The 11086-nt window shown below is 36.3% G+C and overlaps 2 pseudogenes; both read left to right on the plus strand.

The window, feature by feature from the left end:
* The first annotated feature begins 3254 nt into the window (after positions 1-3254).
* LOC120037683 lies at positions 3255-3404 on the plus strand (annotated as a pseudogene).
* Positions 3405-10327: 6923 nt separating this feature from the next.
* On the plus strand, positions 10328-10475 carry LOC120037682 (annotated as a pseudogene).
* Positions 10476-11086: the final 611 nt, after the last annotated feature.

Raw genomic sequence — 11086 nt, forward strand, 5'->3', positions numbered from 1 at the left:
TACTGACTAAAGTTTTGGCTAATAGGATGAAAATGGTGATTGGAAGTATTATTACATCAACACAAGCCTACGGAATACCCGGAAGAGATGTTGCCGATGTAATTTGTACAATTAGAGATGTTGTTAATCAAATGAAAAATGAAGGTGGTATAGTTTTAAGTTTAGATTTTAAGAAAGCTTTTGATAAAGTGGAACATAGTTTTCTACTACAGACTTTGGAGAGGTTTGGTTTTGGGCCAAAATTTGTATCTTGGATTAACTTGTTGTATAGTGGAGCAAAAAGTTGTGTTAAATGTAACGGAGTGTTAACAGATACTTTCCCTATAGAGAGGTCAGTAAGGCAGGGTTGTCCTTTGTCAGCTCTGTTGTACAGTGTTTCTACAGAACCTTTAGCTGTTTTAATACTTGGAGACAAAGAGGTGAGGGGTGTTGGAATCCCAGGTGGTGGTGTCAGTGTTATACATCAGTACGCTGATGACACTACTTTTACTGTGAAGGATGTAGGTAGCATTGAAAGCATTATGAAAATCATAGATATCTATTGTAAGGCATCGGGGGCTGAAGTTAATATAGAGAAGACGGAAATTATGTTCTTTGGGGATATCAATGCAAATAAGTGTGAGATTCCATTTAAGGTAGCTAAGGATTTTATGAAGGTGCTGGGAGTACATATTGGTGTAGAGGAGAAAGAGGCAAGGGATATAACTTGGACAGGGATCCTCAATAAAATCAAGCAAACTTTGAATTTCTGGAAAAATAGAAAATTAAAGTTAAAAGGTAAAATAATTGTAGTAAATGCTTTGGTATCATCTAAACTTGTGTATGTTTTGGGAGTTCTAGACATGCCAGAGTGGGTTCTAAATGAATTGAATAATGTGGTGTCTAATTTTATATGGGATGGTAAAGGTGTTAGAATTGCGCAGAAAACATTGATAGCAGACTATGATGATGGAGGTTTAAAACTTGTAGATTTGGATGTTAAAAGAAAAGCTATTAGGATAAAAATAGTAAAGAAATATTTGTATGACAGCTTAGATTATGGCTGGAAACATTTTTTCAAAGTCTATTTAGATGAGAGTGGTGGATGTGAAGATAATGGTTTGTTGATGGGTCTTAAAAGGAAAATGTGTGAAAAGGTACCAGATTTTTATAAAGAAGTGTTAAATGCATGGGCAGAGTTGTTGCCTAATGTGTATTATGAGTGTGGGCATATTGACCTAATTATGAATCATCCTGTTTTTCTGAATGAGAAACTTAAGTACAAAGAAAAGGTGTTATATAGTGAAGTATTCATGAGTGCAGGTCTTAGACAAATAAAAGATTACACATATGAGGTAATTCCAGGTTTTTTTCCTGAGGAAGCTATTTTTGATACCATCCATGAATGGGATGTAGAGGTGGGTAGGGGAACAGTGAGAAATATGTATGAGAAGATAAAAGAAAGTATACCAAGTAAATGGGTGGATTTAATAAATAGTGAAGTTGTTAGGGAAGATTTATTTGTCTTTCCAAATTTGTTTATTGGTAACAGTAAGGAGAAGGCTCATTTATCTAGTATCCCAGTGAAAAGATTCTATAAAATAATGGTAGAGAAAAATGTGAAAAGGCCAGCTGCGGAGAAAGTTTGGAAAGGAATTTTTCCGACTTTGGACGTAAAAAAGATATGGAAAACTTTAAATGTAAAATATAATAGTATGGAATGTGAAAGTAACGATTTTAAAATAAGGCATAATCGTATATATACAAAAGTGGTTTTACATCAAATCAATAGGGAAATAAATAGAGAATGTGACTTATGTGGTGAGTCACCGGAAAATTTAATGCATTTGTTTGTGGAATGTAAGGAGTTAAAAGATTTATTTTGTAAAGTAAAGGGAATGATTCATAGAAACTGGGGGGGTGATATTTTGAAAAAATATGTGTGGGATGAATTGGTGTTATTTGGCGTGTCTGGTAAATGTGAGGGTGTTAATGTGGGTTTGTTGAATGTTGTTTTGAGTTTCTTGAGGTATGCTATTTTTTGTAGGAGGAATTATGCTTTTTTTGAGGGGAAGAAGGTAAGGGTGTGGGATATTTTTGTAGTATTGTTAAAGAAGCATATAGATATGTTTTATTGTTATGGAAAGGAATGTTTTGATGAAGCTTTTGTGGAGGGGAGTGGGTTGATTTCAAACGTGGATGGTGGAAGAATCACTTATAATTTTTGAAAGTATTGGTATGTTTATTAATTTATTGGTTTTCATAGTTGTTCGGGAGTTGATTTCAACATGCCTGTTTTGTGAGATTGGAATTTATGTTAGGCTTTTATTAGTTTTTGTTGTATTTTATTTATTTGAGTTCTTTGATTTGATAGGGGGTGAATTGTTCACCTGCCTATGTTAGTCTCGGTTTTTGTGTATTGTACATTTGATAAAATATTGTAATTGAAACTTTTTTATAATAAAAAAAAAAAAAAAAAAAAAATACGCCCGATCTCGTCTGATCTCGGAAGCTAAGCAGGGTCGGGCCTGGTTAGTACTTGGATGGGAGACCGCCTGGGAATACCAGGTGCTGTAAGCCTTTTGTCCACTAGGGGGTGTGGCATTATTTCATCAGCAACACTGCCTTGTAGTAAGCATTTGATGCTGAATTGACTAAATGCAGCTTCTATGGGCTAGTCTCCCCTGCCCTTTTAATACGATCAAAGTTCCTTGTGTTGTCAGGGAGCAACTGCCTTTTATTTATAAGACAAATAAGAATATTGTTACTGAATGCAGCTTGTGTGTGCTCTGTGCTCCCTCGCCCTGTTCAAATGATCAAAGGAAATAATGCTGGTGAGGAGTGGAACTGGACTGGTGTCTGATGGCCCTGTGTTTTCCATGTTGGAATTACAACCCTTCTTTTATGGAGTAAATCAAAAGCACAAGAGAATCTGAGATGTTATCGATAATAAATCAATTGGTTTCATGCATTTGTCTGTGTGTGTGTGTGTGTGTGTCTGAATGTGATTGTATTTCGTCATATCGCAAACATTTGTGATATCAGATAGGTTAAGATATTAAAAAGTAATTGGTGATTTTTTCGACAGTGTTGCATGATGGGAATCTAGTGGTTCACTGATATAATCTAGTAAACAAAATAAACTACTTTTTCACTACTCTGTGTGCAAGTGCATTCCTAAACGGCATTTAACGCAGGTCGATGTGATATGATATTATCAGAACACAAAGTGGTTACCGTTAGCGGAAAATGTTGGCACTGGAGAGACTTTTCCTCCACTAAGCAGAAGAGATACTGTGATCAAGAAGGTGGTTCACCCGGTGTGGGGCTCAGCCATTGCACTCTGGCTGTGCTGACCCCTTGCGAATTTTCCAAATGTGGGAATCTCGATTGCAAAATTTATGGTAGTGGTCGTTTGCGCTTTACCCTGATGTCTTTGTTAATGATAAACCGTTGCTTGGCGGCAGGCTTAAGGATGACTTGAGTCAACTGACTGTGCTTATGGAGATCTTTGAAGTCAGTTGTGAAGGAGACTTTGTGGACCAATCGAAAGGTGGAAACATTTGTTTGTAGCAAAATATTGTTGGCATTTTGTCGAAACATTATGTTGCGAAATGCAGCATTGTATTTATGCCACGCTGGTACTTCAATCAAGAGATAGTTGAGAAGCCACTCTAATATGAAATTGTCCATACATGCGTTCCTCCTTAGCACAGAACAATGCAATAGGTTTTCAACATCCAGAGCTTTTGTGTATTTATTGTGGCTAGTAGGATAGCTGCATGGGAAACTGTTGCTGATGATGTATTTGTCAGAAGTCATTGTATTTGTCCGTTTTTTCCCACAAGGCTGAAATATGTGCCCTCGCTTTAGAAATGTTAGCAAGGTTTGTTTGTATTTCATCCAACTATCTGTGCTAAAAAGTGATGGCTACAGTATATGTAATTTCTTCCACTTTTTGAGTGAGCCAAAGTTCAAGCTGCTTATCTAATTGGTGAGAATGCAATGTCTGTTTATCAGACTCACTTTGACTTTATATGGTGTACCAAGAGATGTACCTTCGCTTACGGCCATACCAGCCTGAATACACCCATCCTGATTGGAGAAGTGACGACAGGTGCGAGTGTCTGAGCTGTGAGTGAGTGTTTGCTGGAGAGTGTTTGCTCGAGAGCTATTTTTGTTAATTAATTGGTTTTTGCAATATAATTTATTATTTTCTTCAGTTGAATAGTTTAAAGTTTGGTTAGTCTTCCCCCTTGCAGGTTTTCTGCTTGGGGGAGAGCCTTTTTTGGACCCATTTTTTGATATATTATGACGGACAACATGGCAACGACAAACGGAATGGAAAAGGACAACGAAAATGCGCAACGGAAGAAAAATGAAGATAAAGAAGGAATGAAATATGGAAAAGAATACACGGTGGCAATTGAGTTGGAAGGAGAAGACAAAGTGACGACAATGGAACTACTAAGAGCAATTAAGGAGGTGTGTGGAGAGGTGGTGGGATGCCGAATGAAAGGAGAAAAGAAGTATGAAGTTACGATGAGGAATGAAAAAGGAAAAGAACGGCTAATGGATGGAATACGAATAAAGGACACCAAGATACTGGCGAGAGATATTAATGTGAAGGAAGTGGTGGTGTCGTTCATGAATCTGCCTGTATACATGGAAGACAGTGCTATATTGGGCAAGCTATGTAGCTGGGGTGTATCAGCAGTCTCTGAAATCAGGAGGAGAGTTTGGCCAGGCACGGATATAGCAGATGGCACGAGATACTGCAAAGTCAAATTCACTGATACTGTGAAATCACTGCCGTACTCTACAAAGTTTGATACGCTTGAAGGTGGAGAGTACTTTAGAGTCATGCATGATAAGCAGGTCAGAGTTTGTAGGCTTTGTATTCAGCCTGGGCATATTGTGAAGGACTGCCCTGAATTTAAATGTTATAAGTGCGGGAAGCAAGGGCATTATGCAAGAGAATGTGTAGGTGGAAAGGAAAGGGCATTTTGCGAAGGATGTCGCATGAGAGCTGACGAGTGCAAATGTGGAGAGGTTGTGAATGAGGAGGGGAGCCAGGATCTTTTTGTGGAGGCTGATGTATCACCCCGAGTAGAAGAAGACGATGGAGGAGAAGACGTGGTGGAGGGAGGAGAGACGGAGAAAAGAAGAGGGGAAAAGATGGAACAGAAGACGGAGGAAATAGGAGGCAGTATGGATTCAGAGATAAGAAGAGGGAGTTTTCAGGAGGAGGACGGGAGTGGGATGGGTGGAGGCACTGGGGACTCACAGTTTTTGGGGGGGGCCTCGGGCTATGTGGGTGCTTCGGAAGGAGGTGAAGTGGAGGGGAGTGGGATGCTGACAACTATACAGGAGACGCAAATGGATACAAGCAGCACAACAGGCACAGGAAAGAAGAATTCGAGTTGGTTGGAAGAGATGGATTTAGAGGCAATTTCAGATTCAGAAGACATGGAAAAGATTGATAGAGCAAGGGTAAGCTACAGGAAGAGGAAAGTGGCGTTGGAGGTGAAAAAGGACGAAAAAGGAAGAAAACATGACAAAAGGTAGAGGAAAATGAGAAAATATATTTTCTTATTATTATTTATTGGAATGGTTAATTGTATGTCAATCAATGCGAATGGTTTAAGAACAATGGAAAAATTTCAAAGAATAGTTAAAATGAAGAATTCGGATATTTTATGCCTGCAAGAAACACATTGGGACAATGTATGTATTTTAGAAGTAAAAAAAATATGGAGAGATTTTATTTTTGTTAACAATGGCAGGGGGAATTCAAGTGGGGTTGCTATTTTATTGAGGAAGGATGTGGTGGATAATGTGAAACAGATATATAATGATAATAATGGGAGGATTTTAATTGTAGATTTTGAATATATGAGTAGGGTTTTTAGAATTATAAATATTTATGCGCCTAATACTGAAATAGAGCGCAAAGATTTATTTTTAGAAATAGGAAAATGGTGTGAGGGAAACTGTATTGTAGTTGGGGATTTTAATGTTAAAATGGATAGACTGGATATGACAAGAGGAGCTATTTTTAGAAGTGATGTATCTAGGGGGGTTTTAAAGAAGATGATGATAGAAAAAGGAATGATTGATATATGGAGGGATGAGAATCCGTACAAGAGAGAATTTTCTAGAAGGCAGGTGGTTTTAGGGGAGTTGAAACAGACACGGATAGATCTGGTTTTAGTAAATGAAGGGTTAAGGAATTTTATGAAGGATATTAAGTATATTTTTACAACTTTTAGTGATCATGCTGGGTTAACATTTTCGGTAGGGTTAGATAGGGAGGGGAAAGGGGGGGGAGTGTGGTGTATGAATGCAAGGTATCTAGGTGATGAGGAATATGGAATACAACTTAAATCTTTGATAGAACATGAAATGGAGGATAAGCAAAAAGGGAATGATAAGTGCCAGTGGTGGGAAAATGTTAAGAAAAAAATAAAAGATTTTAGTATTAGATATGCAAGGAAGAAAAGGAGTAGGATGACAAGAGAAGAAAATTATTTAAGAGCAAAATTGAATGAAGAAATGAGGAAATGTGATATTGATCCTATTTATAATATTGAAAGGTTTTTAGATTTAAAGGCACAATTGAGCAAATGTGAAATAGATAAATGTAAGGGGGCATCTATTAGAAGTAGGGCAAAGTATGTTTTAGAAGGGGAGAAATGTACGTCTTTTTTTCTTGGTTTAGAGAAAACTAAACAGACGAAATCATATATTAGTGAGATAGAAAATGTAAAGGGTGAAGTGGTAAATGATTATGTTGAGATATTAGAAACTGTACAGAATTTTTATAAGGATTTATTTAAGAAAGGGGAGGTGGATGAAGAGTGTGTAAAGGAGATTTTAGGTAGTGTGGATGTGCAAATTGGTGTTGAGGAAAAGCAAATATGTGATAGGAAGATAACAGTGGATGAAGTGAAAGATGCAATTAAGGGATTACAAATAAATAAAAGTCCTGGAGTAGATGGACTAATTGCAGAGTTTTACAAAATGTATGAAAGTTTTTTAGCACCGATTTTAATGGAAGTGTATCAATATATGGAAGATAATAATACTGTTTCAGACTCCATGGTGACAGGACTGATATCGGTTTTATATAAAAATAAGGGGAGCAAAATGAAATTAGAAAATTATAGGCCAATTAGTTTATTAAATTCAGATTATAAGATTTTAGCTAAGATATTGGCGAATAGGATGAAGATGGTTTTAAATGATATTATAGCACCTACACAAAATTATAGTGTGCCTGGAAGAGACATAGCTGATACCATCATTACACTTAGAGATGTGATAAATAAAATGAATAGCGATAAGAGAGGGGGAATTGTTTTAAGTATAGATTTTAATAAAGCTTTTGACAGGGTGGAACATGATTTTATGTTTAGGGTACTGGAAAAATATGGGTTTGGAAATAGAATAATAGGATGGATAAAATTATTATATAGAAAGGCAAAAAGTAGGGTAAAATGTAATGGGGTTTTAACAGATTCTTTTATTCTTGAGAGATCAGTGAGACAGGGGTGCCCTTTATCAGCATTACTGTATGTTTTATCGGTAGAACCCTTAGCGGCATACCTTAAAAAAGATCATTTTATAAATTGTGTAGAGACTCCGCAAGGAGGTTTTAGTTTAATTCATCAATATGCAGACGATACCACAATAACAGTTAGAGATGAGGAAAGTGTTAAAAGGGTGATGGAGTGTTTTAAAGTATATGAGAAAGCCTCAGGAGCAAAAGTGAATATGGAGAAGTCAGTAATAATGTATGTTGGGAAGATTAATGAGGAGATTTTTCCTTTTAAAATGGTAAATGATTATTTTAAGGTGTTAGGTGTGTTTTTAGGGGTGAAGGAACAGGAAGCTAGGGATATGACATGGAGTGGGGTTATAAACAAAGTTAGGAAGGTGGTAAATATGTGGAGGGGGAGGTCTTTGAAATTAAAAGGGAAAGTAATTGTCATAAATTCATTGTTGATGTCAATTTTTATTTATGTAATGAATGTTTTGGATATGCCAGAATGGGTTTTATCTGAAATGAATAAAATTAGTAGTTGATTTTTTATGGGAAGGGAAGGGGGTGAAAATAGCTTTTAAAACTTTGATTGCAGGTTATGAGGAGGGGGGCTTGAAGTTGGTGGATTTAAATGTGAGGAAAACAGCAATTAGAGTCAAAATGGTACGTAAATATTTATATGGGGAATTAGATTATGGATGGAAAAGATTTTTTAAGGAGTATTTGCAGGAGGTTGGGAGGATGGGGGACAATGGTTTATTGATGTGTATGAAAAAGGAAATGTTAGGTAATATACCTTTGTTTTATAGAGAAGTGTTTGAGGCTTGGGGGGAGTTTTTACCAAATATTTATTATGAGTGTACCATTTTAGACAATATTTTAAATCAGCCAATTTTTTTAAATCCCAAGATACAGTATAATAATAAGATGTTGTTTTGTAAATATTTTATGAGGGCTGGGATGAGACAGATTGGGGACATCTTATATGAGGTAATTCCGGGGTTCCTTCCAAGTCAGGCAATATTTGATAATGTGGTTGAAGAAAATGATGAAATAAGTAGAACTACTGTGGAGAACATGTATAAGAGAATATTAGGATGTCTTCCTGGGGAGTGGGGTGTTTTAATAAATAAAGAGGTGGCAACAAGAGCTAGGGGTTTACCGGTTTTATATTATGAAGGTAATGGGAAGAAGCATGATTTGTCAGGGTTGAAAGTTAAAAAAGTTTATGAAAAATGTATTTTAAGAGAGATAAAAACTCCTGCTTCGGAAAAAGTGTGGTCTAGGGTGTTTGCAAATATAGATGTAAAATCAATATGGAAGAATGTAAATGTAAAATATAATTCTATAGAATGTGAAGACAATGATTTTAAAATGAAACATAATAGAATTTTTACGAACGTGGTTTTACATCAAATAAATAGAGATATTAAAAGAGAATGTGATATTTGTGGTACGGGGGTGGAAAATTTTATGCACTTTTTTGTTGAATGTAGTAGATTAGATGAGTTTCATAAGTTTTTAAAGGGGATTTTAGTACAACAGTGGGGAGAAGAGATTGTTGCTGGGGTTGAGTGGAGGAGGTTGTTTCTTTTTGGTTTAACTGGGAAAAGCAAAGTTATTAATTTTAATTTGATGAATTTTGTTCTTAGTCATGCCAGATACGCTGTAAGACTAAGAAGGAATTTGGGACATTATGAAGGGAAAATTGTGAGTGTAGAGGTTTTATTTAGAAGTATGTTAGAGAAAGATATAGAAGTAATATATAAATATGGTGGATGTAATTTTGAAAAATTGTTTGTGTGGGGGAGCAATTTTATTGAAATTGGGTCGAATGGAAAACTTGTTTTTAATTATTAATTGGTTTTGGTGGATGATTGTGTTTCTAATAGGTTTTATTTTCTTTTCTTTTTTTGATTTTGTAAAAGGATGAATTGTTCAACCTTTTGATTGTTGATTGAATGTTGTAAATGTTATGTGTTTCTTCATAATAAAAGAAAAAAAAAATAAAATACGCCCGATCTCGTCTGATCTCGGAAGCTAAGCAGGGTCGGGCCTGGTTAGTACTTGGATGGGAGACCGCCTGGGAATACCAGGTGCTGTAAGCCTTTTGTCCACTAGGGGGTGTGGACATTATTTCATCAGCAACACTGCCTTGTAGTAAGCATTTGATGCTGAATTGACTAAATGCAGCTTCTATGGGCTAGTCTCCCCTGCCCTTTTAATACGATCAAAGTTCCTTGTGTTGTCAGGGAGCAACTGCCTTTTATTTATAAGACAAATAAGAATATTGTTACTGAATGCAGCTTGTGTGTGCTCTGTGCTCCCTCGCCCTGTTCAAATGATCAAAGGAAATAATGCTGGTGAGGAGTGGAACTGGACTGGTGTCTGATGGCCCTGTGTTTTCCATGTTGGAATTACAACCCTTCTTTTATGGAGTAAATCAAAAGCACAAGAGAATCTGAGATGTTATCGATAATAAATCAATTGGTTTCATGCATTTGTCTGTGTGTGTGTGTGTGTGTCTGAATGTGATTGTATTTCGTCATATCGCAAACATTTGTGATATCAGATAGGTTAAGATATTAAAAAGTAATTGGTGATTTTTTCGACAGTGTTGCATGATGGGAATCTAGTGGTTCACTGATATAATCTAGTAAACAAAATAAACTACTTTTTCACTACTCTGTGTGCAAGTGCATTCCTAAACGGCATTTAACGCAGGTCGATGTGATATGATATTATCAGAACACAAAGTGGTTACCGTTAGCGGAAAATGTTGGCACTGGAGAGACTTTTCCTCCACTAAGCAGAAGAGATACCGTGATCAAGAAGGTGGTTCACCCGGTGTGGGGCTCAGCCATTGCACTCTGGCTGTGCTGACCCCTTGCGAATTTTCCAAATGTGGGAATCTCGATTGCAAAATTTATGGTAGTGCTCGTTTGAGCTTTACCCTGATGTCTTTGTTAATGATAAACCGTTGCTTGGCGGCAGGCTTAAACTAGATGATATGAACATTGTGGAAAAATTTTCAGCAAGTTGCAACCATGAAATACAGTTATAAAACAGTTTTCCATAAACAAGTCTAAATTATGTTTGATGCTCTCTGTAAGTAAAATGTTTGCAGTAATGTTTAAACTAGATGATAGGAACACTGTGGACAATTCTCAGCAAGTTGCAACCATGAAATACAGTTACAAACAGTTTTCCATAAACAAGGTCTAAATCATGTTTGATGCACTCTGTAAGAACAACTTTTTTGCAGTATTGTTTAAACTGGATGATATGGAACCCCTCTGGACAATTTTCAGCAAGTTGCAACCATGAAATACAGTTTTAAACAGTTTCCATAAACAAGTCTAAATTATGTTTGGAGCTCTCTGTAAGTAAAATGTTTGCAGTAATGTTTAAACTACAAGATATGAACACTGTGGACAATTTTCAGCAAGTTGCAACCATGAAATACAGTTATAAGAGTTTTCCTTGAACAAGGTATAAATCATGTTTAATGCACTCTGTAAGCAAAACTTTTTTGCAGTACTGTTTAAACTAGATGATAGG

This window comes from Salvelinus namaycush, unplaced genomic scaffold (assembly GCF_016432855.1).
Source record: "Salvelinus namaycush isolate Seneca unplaced genomic scaffold, SaNama_1.0 Scaffold1816, whole genome shotgun sequence".
NCBI lineage: Eukaryota > Metazoa > Chordata > Actinopteri > Salmoniformes > Salmonidae > Salvelinus > Salvelinus namaycush.